The sequence below is a fragment of the Coregonus clupeaformis genome, chromosome 26 (assembly GCF_020615455.1).
Source record: "Coregonus clupeaformis isolate EN_2021a chromosome 26, ASM2061545v1, whole genome shotgun sequence".
Lineage (NCBI taxonomy): Eukaryota > Metazoa > Chordata > Actinopteri > Salmoniformes > Salmonidae > Coregonus > Coregonus clupeaformis.
The window spans coordinates 44,742,789-44,768,734 of NC_059217.1; the positions used below are offsets into that span (position 1 = coordinate 44,742,789).

The 25,946-nt window shown below is 41.6% G+C and overlaps 1 pseudogene; it reads left to right on the forward strand.

Moving 5' to 3' along the window:
- The first annotated feature begins 1,400 nt into the window (after positions 1-1,400).
- On the forward strand, positions 1,401-23,840 carry LOC121540665 (annotated as a pseudogene).
- Positions 23,841-25,946: the final 2,106 nt, after the last annotated feature.

A 25,946-nucleotide genomic window follows, 5' to 3' on the forward strand; every position in this document is an offset into this window, starting at 1 on the left:
GGGACTCTGACAAAGCTGTCATTGCTCACACAGCCACTACATAACAGAGATGTGTTGTGTTCCAATTAAACCAATGATGCTTTGTTAGTGAGATCATTGATTATACAGTACTGGCCATTGAAGACGTTGTTTTCTTGAATGATCTACTGCAGTGACTAACTAGCACATAGATTGATCTGCTTTGCAGCAATACATTTTGTGAGAAATGCATTCAATCCCTTTCAACGTCCAAACTTCATGGAATTAACAAAAGCATAATTTTACAATACAGAGAAACTGTTTATGACCTGCTTGACCTCAAATGAGAGTCCCGAGAAATAAGAAAAAAATGACCTCACGCTAGGGAAGATTTACAAACCACCTCCAGGAGAGTCTAAAGACCTACTGCACCCAATGTACTAGTTACTTTTAGCAACACAGCTGTATTTACAGTACACACACTAGCGTTGCTTTCAAATGTACTCGGTTGCACAACAACAGTCCGTGGGAAGCCAGAAGTTAAATACAATTCCATTTAAACTTAATGTGCCGGTGGGCAGGGTGGTTGGTAATTATGAGAGGGGTAATTTGAGAGAAAATATCTAAAGGATAATATTGTTGAACAGACTTTACAAACGTGGGTCTGTTGTAGAACCACTTCCTCTCGGCTTACCTCATGTCAAAATAAAAAACTCATTTTTTGTCCACCTATGGCACAAAATCAAGGACTATAAGTGCTGGATAGAACATAGACTTAGATAGACATGGCATCATTGTATCTGTCCCATTATGGCGTCTGTGAGAGCACGGGCACTGCCATTAAGGCCATCTCCATTTTGAAGTAGTCCATTTTCTTCAACTACTACTTTTATGAGTTGGTAAACAAACTGAAAGGGTGCATACTGCCACCTGGAGTGTGTTGTTTGAACATATATAATGCCAAGGTTGGCGATTTACTGGCACCTGTAGTTATGGAATGTTTGCTCACAAGTATAATTCATTGGCTGATCCCTCTTGGTGACCTGGATGGAATTATGTGATCCTTCCTTAACCCCTAGGAAGTCCCATCCAGTTCACTAGTTCAAAATGGTGAAAGTCCTCAATGGTGCTGCCCATGCTAAAACGATCAGGCTTTTGGCCACTAGAGTCCTCTATCTATCTCTATTGGACAGAAGTAGTAGGCCTAACATGAAAGTGAAATAATAATGGTCCGTTTGAGTGTCATTCTGACGTTTTTAAAATACATAACACTTATTTACTTGTATTTATTTTACAAATATACACATAGCCCTACAATCATATTAATTATATTTTATTTTATTGAAATATTTGCTCTCTGAACAAGCTCATCTTAAAGCCTCTTTCTCTAGCACCAAAATTGGAATGCGTCGTGACGTCAGGCGTAATTTCAGCCCGTCCCCTTTTGGTGAATGGAGAATCCGCTATCCAATTGTGGCAGTCGAAAACAGCAACATTGTTTCCTTGTGTAGAGAATGGGTCTCAGTAACCCGATAAATTACTAAAGAAATGCTTAGATTAAGATAACATTGATACGCTCTCTAAGTCACCTAGTGCGGTGACTTATTGGTGAAGACATGGAAAAACAACCGAGGTTATTGGCATCCCAACTCCTCCTGAAAAACAGCGTCTTCGAAGTATTGTTAAACCGTGTGATTCTGACATGGAAAGAGATTCCGGCCAATAAAAAATGCGTTTCACCCGTTCAAAGTCGGTAAGTGTCAAAAGATAAACTGGGTATTAAGTGCAAAGATATATGCTACTAATATATTCCGACTGAGACATCTAGGGACAGATAGGTGATTTATAGCCTATAGTATGTTCTCTTTGTTGGATATATTCGCTATCCACATTCGCGTAAACACGTAAAGTGCGCATTCACAATTCTCTGGATCTTAGTCTCAAAATATATAAATGTTTTGTTGCCTGCCCCTAACCTTTTTGCTGATGAAAGACAATACATTATTGTTATTGTCAACGAATGACATGGTATGTTAAAGCCTAAATTAGGCGTAGATGTAAAGGGCACTCTATAGGCCTATCTGAAACAGACAACAAGGACAGTTTAGTGCAGTCTTTTGTTTTTATTTTATAGATGCATTTGTATCATAGCAGCGAGACTATCCATTGCCCAGAACTTAGTTTTGAAAGCAAGCCAATTCTGAGTTGTTGAATGTTTGACAGCTGGGCCGCGGAATGCGGCGGCGGCCCTGGCTTGGGTAGATTCACTATGTCGTGTCAATTGGATGTTACGCGATTTGTTCTTGGAGTTTGCAATCACCTCATACGGTAGGCCTAATAACCGCTATAGCGCTTGCACGGTAGCCTTCATGTTGTCAGTCTATTCCCACTGCATTTAAACGCACAAAGCATCATACTTATAGGCTGTTCATTATGTGTTAGTCTTTATTATAGGCTAATTAGATTAAACGTTATTTATTGATGAAATTGTAATTATAGCCTACTAGGTTACATGAGCCAACATGTCTGAATGGTAGATGCTACATAGGCTGCGTTTACTTACACAGGCAGCCCAATTCTGAGCTTTGTTTCCACTAATTGGTCTTTTGACCTTAAACATCAGATATTTTCACTTAGATATTTTTCAGGTCAAAAGACCAATTAGTGAAAAGAGATCAGAATTGGGCTGCCTGTGTAAACGCAGCCATAGTACCACATCCCTTGTCACCCAAGATTCAGATGAGGAGCAAACATCGAGACAGAAGACTCCTCTTTGTGTCTGTGACATTATAGTGTCTAACAACATGGCCAGTGCCATTAAGGCTATCTCCATTTTAAAGTAGTCATTTTTCTTCTTCATGATTGGCTGATCCGTCCAGATGACCTGATTGGACATGACTCCAACAGGGTCACCAGGAGAGATCATGAAGTGGAAGACCCACCCAGTTGACTACATGGTGGAAGCCCTCAATGGCGCTGCCCAATGCTAATATGGCCTTTTAGTCTCTATCATTCTCTATGGGAGCATAACATATCCACATGGTGACGTATGGAATGTGTTTATGTTTGACATTTGAGTCATTTAGCAGATGCTCTTATCCAGAGTGACTTACAGAAGCAATTAGGGTTAAATGCCTTGCTCAAGGGTACATCGACAAAGGTTTCACCTAGTCGGCTCAAGGATTTTAACCAGCGACCTTTCGGTTACTGGCTCAATGCTCTTAACCGCTAGGCTACCTGCCAGCACTGTTCAACTCAGTATGGTCTGTTGAATTGAATGTGGCTTTAGGCCTACCTCCCATGAAAGCAGGCCTAAATGGAAATTGACTCTACTAAATGCCTTTTGGATATTCAAAGCGTCTTGTTGTGGTGAATTCAAAAGCATAGCCTACATTAGAGATATGAGGGAAGAAAGCGGGTCCACGCTCCTTATGGTCAATGATAGGCCTCGTTGAATCTATAGGAACCCACAGACAATTATGTCGTCAAACAATTTAGCTTTCCGAGTCAAGAAATCAACAATATAACATGCTTGATGCTAATTAGGATATTTAATAACATATATAGAAAATGTTGAAGGAATTGTATGAGTTTATCCCATAGTCTGATAGCAGCCTCGTTTATTATTTATTAATACCCTTGAAGTAGCTCGAACAGTATCACCTTTTCAGTTTAGCCGATCGTTTTCACAGTTTGAGTTGCACACTTTTCTGCGGCCTAATTCTGAAGTAGACCATGTGCCATTCAGATTCTCTCATTCTAACAATGGACAGGACACCCTCATCAAAAGCAAACATGCCCATCACTTTCACTGTCAAGAGATGGAGGAAGGCCTAGCACGGGTCTTCCACAATGTAGTTCCTGGCAAATGTTTCCATCAGATGTTTTTGTAATGTTTCAAACAGTCCAATGCAAACATGGGAGCCCATCTATATTCGTATAATGATGAACAGTGAACACTGAATCAGAGCGCAGAAGGGCATTCACTCATGATGTCACTCACTACACTATGATGGATAAGGGCCTGCTGTTCTGTTGAAATTTTCCCACTGCTTGCTTGGCACTTTGACATTTCCATGGAGGGCTAATGCTAGCTAGTCTGATTTGGTGTCCTGCATGGCAGGCCCATGACCTACCAAGGGTTTGAATTTCTCCCACTCCTCATCACCCAACCCACCTCTCTTTCTGTGGCTGTTATTAGCCAAACCAGTACACTAGTTGCACAACTAGGAAAGATCCGGCTAGTGTTTTGAGTGGCATAGGAAAACAGTGACTTGTATTTTCCAGAGCAGCTCCATACAATATGGCTGGTACAGTATGTTGTGTTGACCTACCCTTGTTGTGAGGAGCTAATGCAGTCGAGTTATGTTCAATAAGTCATTGGGGTCAACCTTGGGGTTCAGTTTGAACAACAGGGGTATAAGGAGGAAAGTCATGAAGAATGGCTGAATGTGTGTGGTGTGTCAGTATATAGATTATCAAGAGTATCTTCAAACATTCCAAATATCAATCGTATTGATCTTCTCATTCAATTGAGAAACTGTCAAATGAGAACATATGGTTTAGGTTCAAACTAGGTAGGAAGGCCTTGATGAGTACAGTTTGTCTGTGATGACTCAGGCTGGTATTCAGCTAAAGCAGCTTGTAAACCTTTTTATTGTGTGTCTCGCGCTAACGGGAGTCGGTAAACATCGGTATTTACAGACCTTTTTATTCATAGCTCGGCTTATTCTGTGACTATGCAGTTGTCCATTGTCAGACTTGTATGATGTACTCTGAGTATACCAAACATTAGGAACACCTTCCTAATATTGCGTTGCATCCCCCGAATGGCACACATACACAATCCATGTCTCAAGGCTTAAAAATCATTATTTAACCTGTCTCCTCCCCTTCATCTACACTGATTGAAGTCGTTTTAACAGGTGACATCAATAAGGGATCATAGCTTTCACCTGGTCAGTCTGTCATGGAAAGAACAGGTGTTCTTAATGTTTTGTATACTCCGTGTTTATCACCAGAAAAATGGTTTTGCATATTAATAAACCATGACCCAAGGAGTTGATAACAACATGGGCCAACTAAGTATCTGAGAATCAAGTGTGTTATGTAGCATTTAGGCCTGGGATCAAATATGGTATGACTAACGTAAAATAACCATTATAATGTCCTCGGCTACAAATGACCAATAGTGTACATTCAGCAGGCCAATGTTAAGATCTATATATCTTACAGTGACATTGTTATAGCTGTAAATTGTCATACCAAAATGAAATTATCCTGTCATACTTATGTAATGGCTTCCCATGTGGACAGTATATCTGCCTAGAGATAAAACAGATTAGTGACCTCCCTGTATCGTGTTAGTTCATTTGGATGCCTGCTATCTGCCATCTTTCATCTTGAGGCTGTCAAAGGTCTCTTCATTTATTTCAGAATGGATGGGCTTTGGAGTCGAGCCTATTCATTTCAGGAGCAGAAAAAATACCATTAAATTCTGAGATATCTGAAGGACAAAAGTCCTGAAAATGAGCAATCACAAGCAGCGTTGTTAAAATAATAATCTCTCCAGATGAAAGGGGAATAGAGTCTTTGATAAAATAACATTATTAATTTTTTCTCAGACTTAAAGGGTAAATTAATTTCTACGCATTTCTCATAAGATTATTATTTTCCATTCTCTAGCTGAAAGGGATCAAATGACGCAAGACCTTATCTCGGAGTAGAAATTGCTTGATCGAACGCTGGCTCCACTACTGTCTTCAGTGCCAAAATCTGCTGCATCTGAGAGAAACGTACGTTGAACTAAGACAGAGGAAGAGGTAAAGAGAGATGCCCAACTCTGCTGAATATTTTTATATATATATATATTTTTGGCCCACCAAGCAAGGAGTTTTTGTATGGAGGTCAATGAGTGTCAAATTTGGTCAACAAAGAAACGAATGGCTTATTTGCTACGTGAGGTTTATTTGATTGAATAGACGTTTCATAATAAGTAGGACACATAACATCCCTGCAACTTTGAGGAAAAACACTTATCGGAGTTGTCTCAAGATGGATATGCATATTCATGGTATGAGTCTAGTAGCATAGCATCTCTCCATTGAATACAGTCGGTTGACGTCAACAACCCTCATCGAATATTGAAAAAAAGCATTTAAATAATTCATTTATCCACCAATTCAAAGAAAGGATAGGTGGTAGCTAGACAGCCCGCTGTGACACTTTGTGGACAACGACTCACATTGTTAGGACGTAGAGACACGTATTTTGTCAGTATATCCATAACCTTTGACTAAGAGAAGAGAAACGCTCTAAGAGAAACACTTGTTGAACTTTGAACTCCCCTGGCTAAATTGTGAAGCAAGCCAATGTAGGACCTTTTAAAGGTTTCATTCTGCTGAAGAGATACAGTATGTCAATATTGTGAAAAAAGTGTTTGCTCATCTTGATGCAAACCACAATAACTCCACTGTTCCCATTCCAGGTTTCTGTTTTCCTAAGTTCCTGCACCGAGGCAAAGGAGAGTCAGGTAGGAGGAGCACTCTTACCACAATGTTGGGCTACATACAGTGAGCTCCAAAAGTGTTGGGACAGTGATACATTAGTTTTTGTTTTGGCTCTGTACTCCAGCACTTTGGATTTGAAATTATACAATGACTGAGGTTAAAGTGCAGACTGTCTGCTTTAATTTGAGGGTATTTTCATCCATATCGGGTGAACTTTATGTACATAGTCCCCCCATTGTATGGGACCAAAAGTATTTGGACAAATTCACTTATGTGTATTAAAGTAGTCAAAAGTTTAGTATTTTTTTCCATATTCCTAGCACACAATAATTACATCGAGAGTCACTATTATTGTAAATAAGAATATAATGTTTCTAAACACTTCTACATTCATGTGGATGCTACGATGGTTACGGATAGTCCTGAATGAATCGTGAATAAAGATGAGTGAGAAAGTTGGACACATTACAATAACAAGGTTAGCATTTTTGAGGGGGTTGATATTTATGCCTCTAACTTTCTCATCAATATTCACGATTCATTCAGGATTATCCATAGTCATGTTAGCATCAACATTAATGTAGTGTTTAGAAACATATGCTATTCTTATTTACAACAAAAAGTGTCTCCAAAATAACACAATACATTATTTACTATTCATTTCCTATTGGGCACAACATAATCTGAAACACAACCAAAACAAACAGCAAATACAACCAAAAAGTTTGTAGCATGACAAGCTTGATGTCATCATTTGTTCTACGAATATGGGGCCATATAAGTGAATTCATCCCAATACCTTTGGTCCCCTAAAATGGGGGGACAATGTACAAAAAAGTATTGTAATGTCTAGATGATTTACCCGATATGGATGAAAATACCCTCAAATTAAAGCTGACAGTCTGCATCATTTGTATAATTTTGAAATCCAAAGTGCTGGAGTACAGAGCCAAAACAACAAAAAATGTGTCACTGTCCCAATACTTTTGGAGCTCACTGTACGTCCACTAGAGTGACTAGTTTGAAATGATTTTGCCAGCTGTATTTGATGGGGTTCCCTTTGTCAATCAATGTTCCTCTATCTCTGATCAGATTTAGAAGACAGAAAAGTTGGAGAGATTAAATGAAACCCATTTGCTATGAGGTTGGCTAAACTTGAAATCTATATATTAGCTGGCTACTCACTAGCACGTGGGCTTGTGCTTGAGAGATTGTTTATGAGACCGATGTAAATTTTTTGTGAATATGCATTATGCATGGTTCTGTTTAAATTTGTAACAAAAAAGGGCATTTTTAAATACAGACCTGAAAGCCAGATAAGTGATTATTGCAAAAAAGCAGGTACAACTATTTTGATCAAATAATTAAATGATTAGTGGGTCTTATGGTTATGGAAGGCATATATTCAGCCTAAGTATAATTTCACAAGCTCATTCGATTATTGCTGACTGTTTTACATGCAGTGTATTTGGCCATTTAATTGTACAACAAAGCTTATTTAGAGAACATTTTTTTTAATGGAGATATATATTGTGAATCGCCAATAAGTTCGAAAAAATCGAGACATGAGTTTTAGGCCATATCGCCCAGCCCTAGAGGAGATGCATTGTAAATGTGTGTTCTGTGTAATGTAATATACACTGATCAAAAAAATAAAGGGAACACTTAAACAACACAATGTAACTCCAAGTCAATCACACTTCTGTGAAATCAAACTGTCCACTTAGGAAGCAACACTGATTGACAATAAATGTCACATGCTGTTGTGCAAATGGAATATACAACAGGTGGAAATTATAGGCAATTAGCAAGACACCCCCAATAAAGGACTGGTTTTGCAGGTGGTGACCACAGACCACTTCTCAGTTCCTATGCTTCCTGGCTGATGTTTTGGTCACTTTTGAATGCTGGCGGTGCTTTCACTCTAGTGGTAGCATGAGACGGAGTCTACAACCCACACAAGTGGCTCAGGTAGTGCAGCTCATCCAGGATGGCACATCAATGCGAGCTGTGGCAAGAAGGTTTGCTGTGTCTGTCAGCGTAGTGTCCAGAGCATGGAGGCGCTACCAGGAGACAGGCCAGTACATCAGGAGACGTGGAGGAGGGCAACAACCCAGCAGCAGGACTGCTACCTCCACCTTTGTACAAGGAGGTGCAGGAGGAGCACTGCCAGAGCCCTGCAAAATGACCTCCAGCAGGCCACAAATGTGCATGTGTCTGCTCAAACGGTCAGAAACAGACTCCATGAGGGTGGTATGAGGGCCCGACATCCACAGGTGGGGGTTGTGCTTACAGCCCAACACCGTGCAGGATGTTTGGCATTTGCCAGAGAACACCAAGATTGGCAAATTTGCTACTGGCGCCCTGTGCTCTTCACAGATGAAAGCAGGTTCACACTGAGCACATGTGACAGACGTGACAGAGTCTGGAGATGCCGTGGAGAACGTTCTGCTGCCTGCAACATCTTCCAGCATGACCGGTGGGTCAGTCATGGTGTGGGGTGGCATTTCTTTGGGGGCCGCACAGCCCTCCATGTGCTCGCCAGAGGTAGCCTGACTGCCATTAGGTACCGAGATGAGATTCTCAGACCCCTTGTGAGACCATATCCTGGTGCGGTTGGCCCTGGGTTCCTCCTAATGCAAGACAATGCTAGGCCTCATGTGGCTGGAGTGTGTCAGCAGTTCCTGCAAGAGGAAGGCATTGATGCTATGGACTGGCCCGCCCGTTCCCCAGACCTGAATCCAATTGAGCACATCTGGGACATCATGTCTCGCTCCATCCACCATGCCACGTTGCACCACAGACTGTCCAGGAGTTGGCGGATGCTTTAGTCCAGGTCTGGGAGGAGATCCCTCAGGAGACCATCCGCCACCTCATCAGGAGCATGCCCAGGCGTTGTAGGGAGGTCATACAGGCACGTGGAGGCCACACACACCACTGAGCCTCATTTTGACTTGTTTTAAGGACATTACATCAAATTTGAGGGTGACTCCAAATCCAGACCTCCATGGGTTGATAAATTTGATTTCCATTGATCATTTTTGTGTGATTTTGTTGTCAGCACATTCAACTATGTAAAGAAAAAAGTATTTAATAAGATTATTGAATTCATTCAGATCTAGGATGTGTTATTTTAGTGTTCCCTTTATTTTTTTGAGCAGTGTATTTTTTGCTATGTCTTCTAACTTGGAATCATTGGATCTGGGGGTGGACATTGAGGTTGAATGCTCATGACTTAAAAATGAGCTGATGCTTTGCAGTGCAGTGTTTTCACGATACCAGAATTTTGACTTCGATACCAGGTTTAGTATCACAATACTCAATACCATCATGATACCACAGCAATCGTTGTGCATCTTTTGAGTTCAATATCATGACATTTTGAATTTCTTTACATCAACATTTTTCAGAGACAGCCATGTATACATTACTGAATCAATTATACAATCATGCAATCAATTTGACTTGGTTTTTACCAACTACATAACGGTAATAATTTATTTGAATGGTAAATCTCTATTGATAAATTGGGTAAATTGGTGTGTGCATGCATTGAGTTATTGAGCTTGTTTTGGCTGATTTTTAAGGGGCTACAGATGACAAACAATTTGTTTCCCTTCCATTTAGGACTTATTTTAGGGTACTGATCAACAACATTTGCATTGAAGTAGCTTCTTTTATAAAAATGTGCGCTGTCTCTTTAACCAGTAACGACGTCATTTGCAAGGCAGTCAGTTCGCTGATAATCTTTGGTAGAGATGTGAGAGAGAACAAATAAGTTAATGAATAAAGTTTGTGGTGGCAGTCAGCTTTGAAATTGGCATATTTTACGTTATGGTTTGCATATTATCATAAACAAAGTGCTAGGCTAGTACCGAAAGTAAAACTATTTTTTTTATTACCGTAGTGTTTTTCATGTTCTAGCATTGAAAAAGTACTGAAGTTTCGGTATACCGTGGAACACTAATGCAGTGTATGTTTAACAGCTACAATTTGCTGAGTCATCACATTTGATGTATGGTTTTCATTTGGCCTCTCCGTACCTCCACCGAGGTAGCAATGCCATCTGTTGTTAACAACCGGTAGCAAACAGAACAATGAAACTCATGTTTCCTGTTGCCAATTTGCTTCATATCACATTTTTATTGGTTGTGTACACTTAGTTTGCAGATGTTATCGCACGTGCAGCGAAATGCTTGTGTTTCCAGCTCCAACAGTGCAGTATACCTAACAATACAAATCGATACACACAAATCCAAAAAAGAAAGAAATTAAGAAATATCAGAATGAGCAGTGTGTTTATGTGTGTGTGTGTGTGTCTGTGTATATATATGTGTGTATATATATATATATATATACACACACACAGTGGGGAAAAAAAGTATTTAGTCAGCCACCAATTGTGCAAATTCTCCCCATATTTTTTTCTCATTTTGTCTGTCATAGTTGACGTGTACCTATGATGAAAATTACAGGCCTCTCTCATCTTTTTAAGTGGGAGAACTTGCACAATTGGTGGCTCACCTACCTAAGAATAGTAAAGCCCCCTTAACCTCTTAAGGATCTGACCCTTTTTTTCAATTCTTGCTTAAAATTACATACCCAAATCTAACTGCCTGTAGCTCAGGACCTCAAGGATATGCATATTCTTGATACCATTTGAAAGGAAACACTTTGAAGTTTGTGGAAATGTGAAATTAATGTAGGAGAATATAACACATTAGATCTGGTAAAAGATAATACAAACAAAAAACATGCGTTTTCTATTTGTATCTTTTTTCATCAATGCAAGAGAAAGGCCACAATATAATATTGCAGTTTAGGCACAATTTAGATTTTGGCCACTAGATGTGTGTGCAAAGTTTCAGATTGATCCAGTGAAGCATTGCAATACTGGACTATTTTGTATCAAGTCTTCCCAAATGTGCCGAATTGGTCAATTGATACATTTTCAAGTACATAACTATAGAGAACATACAAAAAGGATATGGTAATACAAAATGTAAGTATACACACTCTCAGGAATGTCATACATGATGGATCATTAGCCTATACACTAACTTTCACACATCTAGATGGCCGGGCGGGGTGGGTGTGAAATCCAAGACAGCAAGGGTTCAAACTGTGGAACCCAGTTCCTACATTTGAATATAAAAATGGATTTTATCAAACAAAACTATGCTACATTTTATCTCTGGGACCCGCAGGATGACAAATCAGAGCAAGTATACTGAATGTAAGTACATTATTTACCTTCAGAGGTGAATGTATCAAACCAGTTGCCATGATAATTTTGTTGTTGTTGTGCACTCTCCTCAAACAATAGCATGGTATTTTTTCACTCTAATAGCTACTGTAAATTGGACAGTGCCGTTAGATTAACAAGAATTTAAGTGTTCTGCCCATATAAGACATGTCTATGTCCTGGAGAGTTTGCTGTTTCTTACAACAGTCATGCTAATCACATTAGCGCACGTTAGCTCAACCGTCCCATATACAGAACACTGATCCCGTAGAGGTTAACTGGCTCAAATAGCCAACCAATCAGCCTGTTACCAACCCTTAGTACACTTTTGGTAAAAATGGTGTTTGACCAGATACAATGCTATTTTACAGTAAACAAATTGACAACAGACTTTCAGCACGCATATTGGCAAGGACATTCAACAAGCACAACACTTACACAAATGACTGATGATTGGCTGAGAGAAATTGGTGATAAAAAGATTGGGGGGGGGGGCTGTTTTTTTTAGACTTTTGACATTATCAATCATAGTCTGCTGCTGGAAAAATGTGTGTGTTATGGCTTTACACCCCCTGCTATATTGTGGATAAAGAGTTACCTGTCTAAAAGAACAGAGGGTGTTCTTTAATGGAAGCACCTCCAACAAAATCCAGGTAGAATCAGGAATTCCCCAGGGCAGCTGTCTAGGCCCCTTACTTTTTTCAATCTTTACTAACGACAGGCCACTGGCTTTGAGTAAAGTCAGTGTGTCTATGTATGCGGATGACTCAACACTATACATGTCAGCTACCACAGTGACTGAAATGACAGCAACACTTAACAAAGAGCTGCAGTTAGTTTCAGAATGGGTGGCATGGAATAAGTTCGTCCTAAATATTTCAAAAGCATTGTATTTGGGACAAATCATTCACTAAACCCTAAACCTCAACTAAATCTTGTAATGGAAAATGTGGAAATTGAGCAAGTTGAGGAGACTAAACTGCTTGGAGTAACCCTGGATTGTAAACTGTCATGGTCAAAACATATTGATACAACATTAGCTAGGATGGGTAGAAGTCTGTATAATAAAGTGCTGCTCTGCATTCTTAACAGCACTATCAACAAGCCAGGTCCTACAGGCCCTAGTTTTGTCGCACCTGGACTACTGTTCAGTCGTGTGGTCAGGTGCCACAAAGAGGGACAAAGTGGAGGAGAGATTGACTTCATCACTACTTGTATTTGTACTGAGCTGTTTGTTTGAACTACTGGCACACAGCTCGGACACCCATGCATACCCCACAAGACATGCCACTAGAGGTCTCTTCACAATACCCAAGTCCAGAACAGACTATGGGAGGTGCACAGTACTACATAGAGTCATGACTACATGGAACTCTATTCCACATCAAGTAACTCATGCCAGCAGTAAAATTAGATAAAAAAAACAGATCATGGAACAGCGGGGACTGTGAAGCAACACAAACATAGACACATGCAAACAAACACACGATTACATACGCACTATACACACATGTACACATGGATTTTGTGTTATAGATATGTGGTAGTATAGTAGAGGCCTGAGGGCACACACTTAATATGTTGTGAAATCTTTTATGAATGTATTGTAATGTTTTTAAAATGTATAACTGCCTTAATTTTGCTGGACCCCAAGAAGAGTAGCTGCTGCCAAGGCAGCAGCTAATGGGGATCCATAATAAATACAAATACAAATGGATCATAGACGGGTCGTAGACAGGTCTTGGTAGCTGAAAAGTGACTTCTCCGTCGACACACAAACTGCATTCGAGGTCAGCTTGATGGGTTGAGGTATGCAGTTAGATAGCAGGCAGAAATAAAACAGTGTTTTATTATAATGTCACTCTTATGGCCTCTGTATGGTGCCACACCAGGCCATTGTATGTGCATTAATGATTGATCAGCACAGAAGTAATTCATTCTTCCCTGATTTCCTATAGAGCTTTTATAGAACTGCGCTGGGCACAAAATCAAAATGAATGCAGACTCGGATCATGATAATGACTTCAGGAAAAGGGTGGTAATAACAGGCACCATTAGTGTAGGAGTTGCCCTAACAATATGGTATTGGTCTATAGAGATAGATTTAATCTTTCTCCAAATGAGCTCCCCTTCCATTATCCATCAGTAGTGCTTTCTATGGCAGGAGTGGTCAACAGCTATACAACACTAATGGTTCTCCCCCTCCCTGCCTTCTCTCAGCCCAATACTAGCTCCACCCTAATGCTGAAATCAAACCGTTAATAGTCCATTAAAGCTCCAATCTCATCACATTAACTTTATTAGCATGAAGCTATCCAAGCTGTAATTGATACAGCCAGCCAAGTTTGGTTGGGTAGGTCAAAAAGGGCTTGAGATCCTGGCACCATAGTTCTCTCTCTCTGTGTGTGTGTGTGTGTGTGTGTGTGTGTGTGTGTGTGTGTGTGTGTGTGTGTGTGTGTGTGTGTGTGTGTGTGTGTGTGTGTGTGTGTGTGTGTGTGTGTGTGTGTGTGTGTGTGTGTGTGTGTGTGTGTGTGTGTGTGTGTGTGTGTGTGTGTGTGTGTGTGTTTGCTTTCCCTTTCTCCAAGAAATGAATGTATAAAGGATAAACCTCTGGTTCCTACCACATTGTGACAGATTGATTTGGTGTGCTTAACAGGTACCAGCCACAGCGTGTCCGTGTCTGAGATCCTAGCAGTCCGGGAGCTCGATGTGGACGGCGGGACGAAAAATGATGGCAGGTGGCAGAAAATGCCCCAGAAACTGACTGAGGCCTATCCATATGCATTCACAGGTAGAAGTTGTTGGTAATCTAGAGCAATCTACAGATATTGGATTCAATATATAGGGTGTTCACCCATAAAATGTTGAATTAATTCAAGGTTTATACAAGTATGTCCATTCAATAGAGAATTGCTTCAGAAAAACAATAGTCCAAACCCCATGTCTCTACCATATACAGTGCCTTCAGAAAGTATTCATAACCCTTGATTTATTCCACATTTTGTTTTTACAGCCTGAATTCAAAATAGATTAAAATAAAAACAAATCTCACCCATCTACACACAATTCCCCATAGTGGCAAAATGAAAACATGTTTTTAGAAATTGTTGCAAAATAAATAAAAATGAAATACATAGATCTCATTTACATAAGTATTCACACCCCTCAGTCAGTACTTTGTAGAAGCACCTTTGGCAGCAATTACAGCTATGAGCCTTTCTGGGTAAGTCTCTTAAGCGCTTTCCACACCTGGATTGTGCAACATTTGCCCATTTATTCTATTTTTTTTTAATCTTCAAGCTCTGTCAAATTGATTGTTGAACATTGCTAGAGAACCATTTTCAGGTCTTGCCATAGATTTTCAAGTAGCTTTATGTCAAAACCGTAACTCGGCCACTCAGGAACATTAACTGTCTTATTGGTAAGCAACTCCATTATACATTTGGCATTGTGTTTTAGGTTATTGTCCTGCTAAAAGGTGAATTCATCTCCCAGTGTCTGGTGGAAAGGAGACTGAACCAGGTTTTCCTCTAGGATTTTGCCTGTGCTTAGCTCCGTTTCTTATTTTATCCTGAAAAACTCCCCAGTCCTTGACGATACAAGCATACCCATAACATGCTATGCTTGAAAATACGGAGAGTGCTACTCCGTAATGGGTTGTATTGGATTTGTCCAAAACATAACACTTTGTATTCAGGACAAGAAGTTAATTGCTTTGCTACTTTTTTTGCAGTATTACTTTAGTGCCTTGTTGCAAACAGGATGCTTGTTTTGGAATATTTGTATTCTGTACAGGCTTCCTTCTTTTCACTCTGTTAATTGGTTAGTATTGTGGAGTAACTACAATGTTGTTGACCCATCCTCAGTTTTCTCCTATCACAGCCATTAAACTCTGCCAACTGTTTTAAAGTCACCATTGGCCTTATGTCGAAATCCCTGAGTGGTTTCCTTCCTCTCCGGCAACTGAGTTAGGAAGGACACCTGTATCTTTGTAGTGTCTGGGTGAATTGATATACCATCCAAAGTGTAATTAACTTCACCATGCTCAAAATCGAATCCAATGTCAGCAGTGGCAGCACCGCTGGCGGTGTAGTGACGTCACCTTCCACTGTCCAGAGGGGGCGCTGTGTCAGCAGGGGTCCAGACCATCAGAGAGCAGCTCGCAGCACTGAGTATGGCTGACTATTACTGACACTGAATATGCTTTGTGAAGTCTGGTTGCAAGGCTAACTCAGAAATGAGTATGGCCGTCATTCTGTGCAGTTACTCAGTAGTGCTGAGCGATTAACCGTAATTTCATATTTTTTCCGGTCATTAAACAACTAATTGACCGTCTGTTCAATTACTTGAATTCCATCTATTTTTTTAATTAATTTTTTATGTGAGCCCAGCGTGCCGTTTCTCTAGAGAGAAATCAAATAATTCACGACAGAAATCAAGTCAACTATGTGGGATGCTGGGCTGAAGGGAGTCGTTTTCATTAAGCAAATATTCAACCTAGTTCAGCTCAGAAATGTGATAATTAACTACAATCCCATAATCCATTGCGCCAGTTTTTTTCAGTTTCGGACGGAGACCAGAGAGGTCGCCAAAATATGTCCAAAATAAGCCCAATGTGTTTCTATGGGCTTATTTTGGACCTAAAATTGTCGCCTGCCTTCCTGCCTTTGTGACAATGACTCCCATTGTTAGGGCAGAAACATAATTATATACAGATCTATGGACGGATACATTTTTACGTCTGCTACGTTAGGTTAGATACACACAGACCGCATGAGAGAGGAATGTACACAACGCTGAGAGGGACAGAGACCGTTCGTGAAAGTATGCCTTATCTACTTCGTCTCCTGAGTGGCGCAGTGGTCTAAGGCACTGCATCGCAGTGTTAACTGTGCCACTAGAGATCCTGGTTCGAATCCAGGCTCTGTCGCAGCTGGCCGCGACCGGGAGACTCATGGGCGGCACACAATTGGCCCAGCGTCGTCCAGGGTAGGGGAGGGAATGGCCGGCAGGGATGTAGCTCAGTTGATAGAGCATGGCGTTTGCAACGCCAGGGTTGTGGGTTTGATTCCCACGGGGGGCCAGTATAAAAAAAAGATCTATTCACTAACTGTAAGTTGCTCTGGATAAGAGCGTCTGCTAAATGACTAAAATGTAAATGTAAACTAGTAAAATGATTTCATCAGACAGGTCTGCAGCATAGGCTACCTAAATAGGATGACTCAAAGACAGTACAGTATGGAGAGCACAGAGATAACGTTAGGTTTGGCTGACTGCTACTGCTTGAGATGAGATGATGACTTTAAGGAATGAAAAATAAATAATAAAGTCATCAAATAAAAACTAAGTACAGTGGGGGGAAAAAAGTATTTAGTCAGCCACCAATTGTGCAAGATCTCCCACATAAAAAAGATGAGAGAGGCCTGTAATTTTCATCATAGGTACACGACAACTATGACAGACAAAATGAGAAAAAAAATCCAGAAAATCACATTGTAGGATATTTTATGAATTTATTTGCAAATTATGGTGGAAAATAAGTATTTGGTCAATAACAAAAGTTTCTCAATACTTTGTTATATACCATTTGTTGGCAATGACACAGGTCAAACGTTTTCTGTAAGTCTTCACAAGGTTTTCACACACTGTTGCTGGTATTTTGGCCCATTCCTCTATGCAGATCTCCTGTAGAGCAGTGATGTTTTGGGGCTGTCGCTGGGCAACACGGACTTTCAACTCCCTCCAAAGATTTTCTATGGGGTTGAGATCTGGAGACTGGCTAGGCCACTCCAGGACCTTGAAATGCTTCTTACGAAGCCACTCCTTCGTTGCCCGGGCGGTGTGTTTGGGATCATTGTCATGCTGAAAGACCCAGCCACGTTTCATCTTCAATGCCCTTGCTGATGGAAGGAGGTTTTCACTCAAAATCTCACGATACATGGCCCCATTCATTCTATCCTTTACACAGATCATTCGTCCTGGTCCCTTTGCAGAAAAACAGCCCCAAAGCATGATGTTTCTACCCCCATGCTTCACAGTAGGTATGGTGTTCTTTGGATGCAACTCAGCATTCGTTGTCCTCCAAACACGAGGAGTTGAGTTTTTATCAAAGAGTTATATTTTGGTTTCATCTGACCATATGACATTCTCCCAATCCTATTCTGGATCATCCAAATGCACTCCAGCAAACTTCAGACGGGCCTGGACATGTACTGGCTTAAGCAGGGGGACACGTCTGGCACTGCAGGATTTGAGTCCCTGGCGGCATAGTGTGTTACTGATGGTAGGCTTTGTTACTTTGGTCCCAGCTCTCTGCAGGTCATTCACTAGGTCCCCCCGTGTGGTTCTGGGATTTTTGCTCACCGTTCCTGTGATCATTTTGACCCCACGGGGTGAGATCTTGCGTGGAGCCCCAGATCGAGGGACATTATCAGTGGTCTTGTATGTCTTCCATTTCCTAATAATTGCTCCCACAGTTGATTTCTTCAAACCAAGCTGCTTACCTATTGCAGATTCAGTCTTCCCAGCCTGGTGCAGGTCTACAATTTTGTTTCTGGTGTCCTTTGACAGCTCTTTGGTCTTGGCCATAGTGGAGTTTGGAGTGTGACTGTTTGAGGTTGTGGACAGGTGTCTTTTATACTGATAACAAGTTCAAACAGGTGCCATTAATACAGGTAAAGAGTGGAGGACAGAGGAGCCTCTTAAAGAAGAAGTTACAGGTCTGTGAGAGCCAGAAATCTTGCTTGTTTGTAGGTGACCATATACTTATTTTCCACCATAATTTGCAAATAAATTCATAAAAAATCCTACAATGTGATTTTCTGGATTTCTTTTTCTCAATTTGTCTGTCATAGTCGACATGTACCTATGATGAAAATTACAGGCCTCTCTCATCTTTTTAAGTGGGAGAACTTGCACAATTGGTGGCTGACTAAATACTTTTTTCCCCACTGTAATATACACAACTGAAATATTGTATTGTTTCATAGTAATTTCCTATTTTTCTATTGATGTCTACCCAATGTGGACCTGGCAGAGACAATGGAATATTTTCAATGTTTTTGCAATTGAATGCTCACTATTAATGAAGATTGAAATCGAAAACCGTGATAATGTTTTCAATAATTGAACCGAAACCGAACCGACCTCAAAAAGCACTAATTGTTCAACACTTACTCAGCCTACAGCCTACAATTGATCTGGAAAATACAATAACATCTTTCACTTGACTTTTTGCAGCCAGCAGACCCAAGCATTTGCTGGTGTACATCAACCCTTATGGGGGCAAGCAGCAAGGCAAGCGTATTTATGAGCAGAAAGTCGCGCCTCTCTTCGCCTGTGCCTCCATCTCCACGGACGTGATTGGTGAGTTCCTGCCAAAGACATTAAACTTGCTTTAATAAAAGATGACTCTTTATGGGCCAAGTAAAAATTGTTCACTGTAGGCAAATGGACACAAGCTCTCTCAGGCCGCACAGGAATATGACATCATTTACGGCCGCCATCCATCATCCCAGTTCCTTAATGGAACGGATGATGTCGATGAATACTGGATTCCCCTTCCATCCGGTTTACTTCTCAGACTACAGAAAGACTGTTTACATTTGTAACTGTGGAATTTCAAAGTCCAAATGTTGACTAATTGTATTTAACTATACAGCTGCTTGGGTTGATATCAAGATATTGATACAGTATTTGAGCAATTGTGTAAAAAAAAAAAGGAGAAAAAAAAAGAATCTAAGGTGGATGTGAAAATGTTTGCACATGAAATCAAACTATTCCTTTGGCTACAAATTATTACAATGTCTAACGATTAGAGAAGATTAAATGCTACTTTAGGGCTACTTTGGGACTTCTTTATGGAAAATGCTTAGTCGATATATTGCTCCAAGCGAGTGAATGATTACTCCCAAAGTCCAAAATATCGATTTATGCTACATATTAGGAAAACATCAAGCAATATAAATTAGTCAATTGTAAACCTGTTCAAGTTGACTTTTCAAGTGTATCCCATCTACAGGAAGCATGTTGAGACTTCTAACTCTTTCCTGGTCATTTGTTGTCATAGTTACAGAGCATGCCAATCATGCCAGGGACCACTTGAGGACAGAAGCGGAGTTAAAGCAATATGATGGGTGAGTCGAGGGTGGAGATGTTCTCAATGTCATTGTCGCTACAGTAATCAAAGGTCTGTTTTAAAGACCTCTTTTTAGTCTGGTTTTCAGCCCAACCGTCACTAAATCATATTCAACCAATCATAGTTGAACTAAAAACACCCCGGGTCAAGTATATTCCTCTCAAACAACAAACAAAAAGATCAGTTTTGTTGTTGTTCTGACCTCTGTGTGTTACATGACCTTTGACCTCTATGCAGAGTGGTGTGTGTGTGGGCGGGGACGGCATGTTCAGCGAGATAGTTCATGGCCTGGTCTTTCGAGCACAGAAGGATAACTGAGTGGACCAGAACAGCCCGGAGGAGAAGCTAGTACCCTGTACTCTCCGCATCGGCATTATACCTGCAGGTTAGTCAACACCCAACACACACATTCACAAGCACATGCATGGACACATTCTATACACGCCATCTGCAAGCATACATACTTTTTTTTTCTTTGTGTCTTGACAATATATAACTGTGTTGATTTCACATTCCATCTTTCCATCTTACACACATGTGTATACACACGCACCATGGCCGTGATTCCGAGATTTTGTAGTCAGAAACAGAACGTATCAATGTCTTGTTTTGTGTGGTATCCAGGTTCGACGGACTGCATCTGCTATGCAACTGTCGGCATCAACGACCCTGTGACCTCAGCCTTACACATCATAGTGGGTCAGTGCATTTATCCACATTGAAATATTGGCAGCACTTCTAATTAAAATTTTTTTTATACAGCATAAGCATTCTTTATCACTGTTCCAGGTCATTCCTGGAGCTTTATTGTGAGTAGAAATGTGTGTCATGTTTGTCACTTCCATGTTATCGCTATGGTACACTCAGCTGACCAACAAGTGACAGCCGTGACCTACTGATTCAAAGGTTTAGAGATAAGAGGAAACTGCTGGAGGTGCGCGGGTGTGTGTGAGTAGGTGGGTGGGTGTGTGTGCGGGTGTGTGTGAGTAGGTGGGTGTGTGTGTGTGCGGGTGTGTTCAGGCATTGGTGTGTTTCATAGTAAAAGCACGTATTGTGTGCCATCACACCTCTGCCTCTGTAGGACACTGTACCCCACAGTATCTGTGGAGGATCACTCATACTAGACTTTGGGTGCCTGTCTTCACAGGAGACTCCCAGCCAATGGACGTGTGCTCGGTCCATCACAACAACACATTCCTGAGGTACTCAGTCTCCCTGCTTGGATACGGTTTCTACAGCGACGTGCTGGCAGACAGCGTGAGGAAACGATGGATGGGACCAGCCAGATATGACTTTTCCGGCAGGTCAGAAGAGTTAGCTTTAGCTTTTTTAGGAAATACCACCACTGGGTACAGTTGCGGTAGACTGTTGCCATTGCTAATAATAAAGGCCATGCCGTCGTTTGTGCAGGTTTTAAGACTTTTCTGACACATCACCACTATGAAGGGGTTGTGTCTTTTCTACCAGCAACTGACACACTGGGAACTCCAGGAGACCAGACCAGGTGTAGAGCTGGGTATGTCAGACTGTACTCTTACAACCTGTCCAATGATACACACAACCTGTTATGTACTTTAGTATTACATGTTTGTCTAGACGGTGCAAAGGAGAGATTGTTCACTTTGCTAGCAAACTCCATTGTCCCATCCTCACTCCATTCCTGTGCTTCATATGCCAGCACGACGGGCAGCTGTATCCAGAGGATTCCCCAGAGAAATGCAAGACTGCTCCAGATGTCTCAGACAGTGGTAAGCACAGTATCTCTGCCTGAACACCCAAATGACCTCAACTCCACACGCCATGGGTCTCTACTGAAACCTACACAATGTATTTACCACAAAGCACCAACCTGTTTCTGCTCTATCCCAGAAAATGAAGGGGGGTGAGGGGTGATCAGAGGGAAGTTCCTGGCCATCAACGCGGCCAGTATGAGCTGTGCCTGTCCCCGTAGCCCCAAGGGCCTGTCCCCCGCCGCCCACCTCGCTGACGGCACCACCGACCTCATCCTTGTACGCAAGTGCTCCCGATTCAACTTCCTGCGCCACCTGCTACGCCACACCAGCAAAGACGACCAGGTAACCACACTGGATGGGGCTACTGCAATGGTGTCTTGATTTCTGTGGGTACTCCAACCCAGGTCCATAGGAGTGGTTGCATGAGATGGTTAACTCGCTAATTCCCTGTATCAGGGATTTCACTTTCTCACTTCTGTTCCTCTCCCCTTCAGTTTGACACAACCTTTTGTTCCTCTCCCCTTCAGTTTGACACGACCTTCTGTCCCTCTCCCCTTCAGTTTGACACGACCTTCTGTTCCTCTCCCCTTCAGTTTGACACGACCTTCTGTCCCTCTCCCCTTCAGTTTGACATGACCTTCTGTCCCTCTCCCCTTCAGTTTGACATGACCTTCTGTCCCTCTCCCCTTCAGTTTGACATGACATTCTGTCCCTCTCCCCTTCAGTTTGACACGACCTTCTGTCCCTCTCCCCTTCAGTTTGACACGACCTTCTGTCCCTCTCCCCTTCAGTTTGACACGACCTTCTGTTCCTCTCCCCTTCAGTTTGACACGACCTTCTCCCCTTCAGTTTGACACAACCTTCTGTCCCTCTCCCCTTCAGTTTGACACGACCTTCTGTCCCTCTCCCCTTCAGTTTGACACGACCTTCTGTTCCTCTCCCCTTCAGTTTGACACGACCTTCTCCCCTTCAGTTTTACACAACCTTCTGTCCCTCTCCCCTTCAGTTTGACACGACCTTCTGTTCCTCTCCCCTTCAGTTTGACACGACCTTCTGTTCCTCTCCCCTTCAGTTTGACACGACCTTCTGTCCCTCTCCCCTTCAGTTTGACATGACCTTCTGTCCCTCTCCCCTTCAGTTTGACACGACCTTCTGTCCCTCTCCCCTTCAGTTTGACACGACCTTCTGTCCCTCTCCCCTTCAGTTTGACACGACCTTCTGTCCCTCTCCCCTTCAGTTTGACATGACCTTCTGTCCCTCTCCCCTTCAGTTTGACATGACCTTCTGTCCCTCTCCCCTTCAGTTTGACATGACCTTCTGTCCCTCTCCCCTTCAGTTTGACATGACCTTCTGTCCCTCTCCCCTTCAGTTTGACATGACCTTCTGTCCCTCTCCCCTTCAGTTTGACATGACCTTCTGTCCCTCTCCCCTTCAGTTTGACATGACCTTTGTAGAGGTGCACCGTGTGCGGCGCTTCCGCTTCACGCCACGCCAGAACGACTCAGAGCTAGACCTGAGGGAGAACGGCAAGCAGCTCTTCAGCCAGATCTGCCACCCTGCCTATAGCAGCTGGAACTGTGACGGAGAGATCCTCCCCCACGCTGCCATCGAAGTCGGGTACGCACCCCCCTATATGTGGAAATATAACCCACTTCTGAAAGTTTATTGTCTGCACTGTGCTATTTTCAACATTTTAATTTAATTCATGCCTTTGTTTTTCCCTGACAATGTTTTCTTTGTCTTCTGCCCTTCCAGAGTCCACTGCCAGTTGATCAAGCTGTTTGCGCGAGGGATCGAAGAGCAGTCTTTGTTTGAGGACCTCGCCCACCCGTGTGCACTATAGATCCCCTCCTCCCTCCGCTGCCCTACCCTATCGAAGTCACTGGAACAGTCCTACTGCGTTTCAAATGCTCCCACTGCTGCTCTGATGTACTTGTAGGTTTTTCAGACATTTTTGTTTTCTGGGGCCATTTTGGAGGTCACAAGTTCACAGGTCAAGGAGTGCTGGTACATTTACAGAGAGGTTCAGCTATTTACTAATAGTGAAGAAGAAATCATGAAAACCTTACCCCCCCTTTCTGCTATCCTTTTGCAATAGAGAGATGTTAACCTAGCACTTAAAGTGCTGTTCAACAGTTGTACAACTCCCTTTTGCATGTGTTTGAATGTATTCTGCTCCAAATGATGAACAGTTACAAAGCTTTGTTTGTTTATTTATCCATTTGGAGAAAACCAATATTAAAGGATGTTGCTAGCTGCTTGCCTTGTTGGAATTATTTCCCTGCACATAAAAAGCATGAATTTGAATACATTTGTGTGGATGATAGGATATTGGATGAACCAGAGCACTTTCTATGGGTACCAGATGTCAGCTAGCCTGTCACCTTAATGTGGTAATGTAACATTGAAACAAACCATCACTAAATCTGATGGCACAAACACATGTCCTATATAGCTACAGTATACCACCAGACTGGCTAGAGTCACACTGAAAACTCAATGAAGAGTATCAACACAGTTTATGCACTGAAACATGTGACTTGGTAGCATTAAAATAGACGCAGCAGTCAAACTTTTACCAGGCAATTTCTGCCATTGCTGCGATGTCATTCCATGTTAATATGCTGTGGTGTCTGAGGTTGCTGTCAGAAAAGTGTTGTGTATTTGTTGCACTCGCAGTGCTTGGTGTCCTGCGTATCATATTGCCTTCTGCACACACTGTTCTGGGTGTCGTTTCCCCTGCACTGGCAATCTGGTCTTGCTGCTGCGGACGAGGAAAATAGTAGCAATTAATGGTTGTTCATAGCATAAAAAAAGAAGTTTTACCCATCTGACCAAAATACTAGTCTCAACTGTATGCTGTGGTGATGTAGCCTGATTTAGATGTCATGCTGCTGTGGTGATGGTTTAATGTTATTGTGCAGTGATTTTGCCTAAAACGTCTGGTATACTCCCTCGTACCATTTGACTTTAACACTGCAGCTAGTAGTAGAGGTCACATAGCATCCCCAGTGTCTGCCTGAAAGTAAAAGATTGATCTGAGATGTGTGTCTTGAACAATAAAAAGATGCGCTTGATGAAGACCTCCAGTCTGCCTTGATTTTGGAAGGATAGAATTGCAAACAATCTCAAATCAAATGTTATCAAATGTGTATTTGTCACGTGCTTCGTAAACAACAGGTACAGACAAACAGTGAAATCCTTACTTACAGGCCCTTAATGCAGAGAGGAGAACAAGAGAAATAATAGAAAGATAATAACACAAGGAATAAATCCACAATGAGTAACGATAACTTGGCTATATACACAGGGTACCAGTACCGAGTTGATGTGCAAGGGCATGAGGTAATTGAGGTAGATACACTACCAGTCAAAAGTTTTAGAACACCTACTCATTCAAGGGTTTTTCTTTATTTTTACTATTTTCTACATTGTAGAATAATAGTGAAGACATCAAAACTTGATATGTCAGGTGGATGGATTGTCTTCGTAAGCTTTTTGTGCGTATGGAACATTTCTGGGATCTTTAATTTCAGCTCATGAAACATGGGAACAACACTTTACATGTTGCATTCATATTTTTGTTCAGTATAGATGGGTGTACATAATAAACTGGCCACTGAGTGTATAACTAGAAATAAAGTGACTAGGCAACAGGGTAGATAATAAACAGTAGCAGCAGTGTATGTGAAGAGACAAAGTTAGTGCAGAAATGGTCATTGCAAATAGTTAACCAAATACAGTGCCTTGCAAAAGTATTCATCCCCCTTGGCGTTTTTCCTATTTTTTTGCATGTCAACCTGTAATTTAAATGGATTTTTATTTGGATTTCATGTAATGGGAATACACAAAATAGTCCACATTGGTGAAGTGAAATTGAAAAATAACCTGTTTCATAAAATTCTAAAAATAAATAACGGAAAAGTGGTGCGTGCATATGTATTCACCCAATTTGCTATGAAGCCCCTAAATAAGATCTGGTGCAACCAGTTACCTTCAGAAGTCACATAATTTGTTAAATAAAGTCCACCTGTGTGCAATCTGAGTGTCACATGAGCTGTCACATGATCTCAGTATATATACACCTGTTCTGAAAGGCTCCAGAGTCTGCAACACCACTAAGCAAGGGGCACCACCAAGCAAGCGGCACCATGAAGACCAAGGAGCTCTCCAAACAGGTCAGGGACAAAGTTGTGGAGAAGTACAGATCAGGGTTGGGTTGTAAAAAAATATCAGAAACTTTGAACATCCCACGGCGCACCATTAAATCCATTATTAAAAAATTGAAAGAATATGGCACCACAACAAAACCTGCCAAGAGAGGGCCGCCTACCAAAACTCACGGACCAGGCAAGAAGGGCATT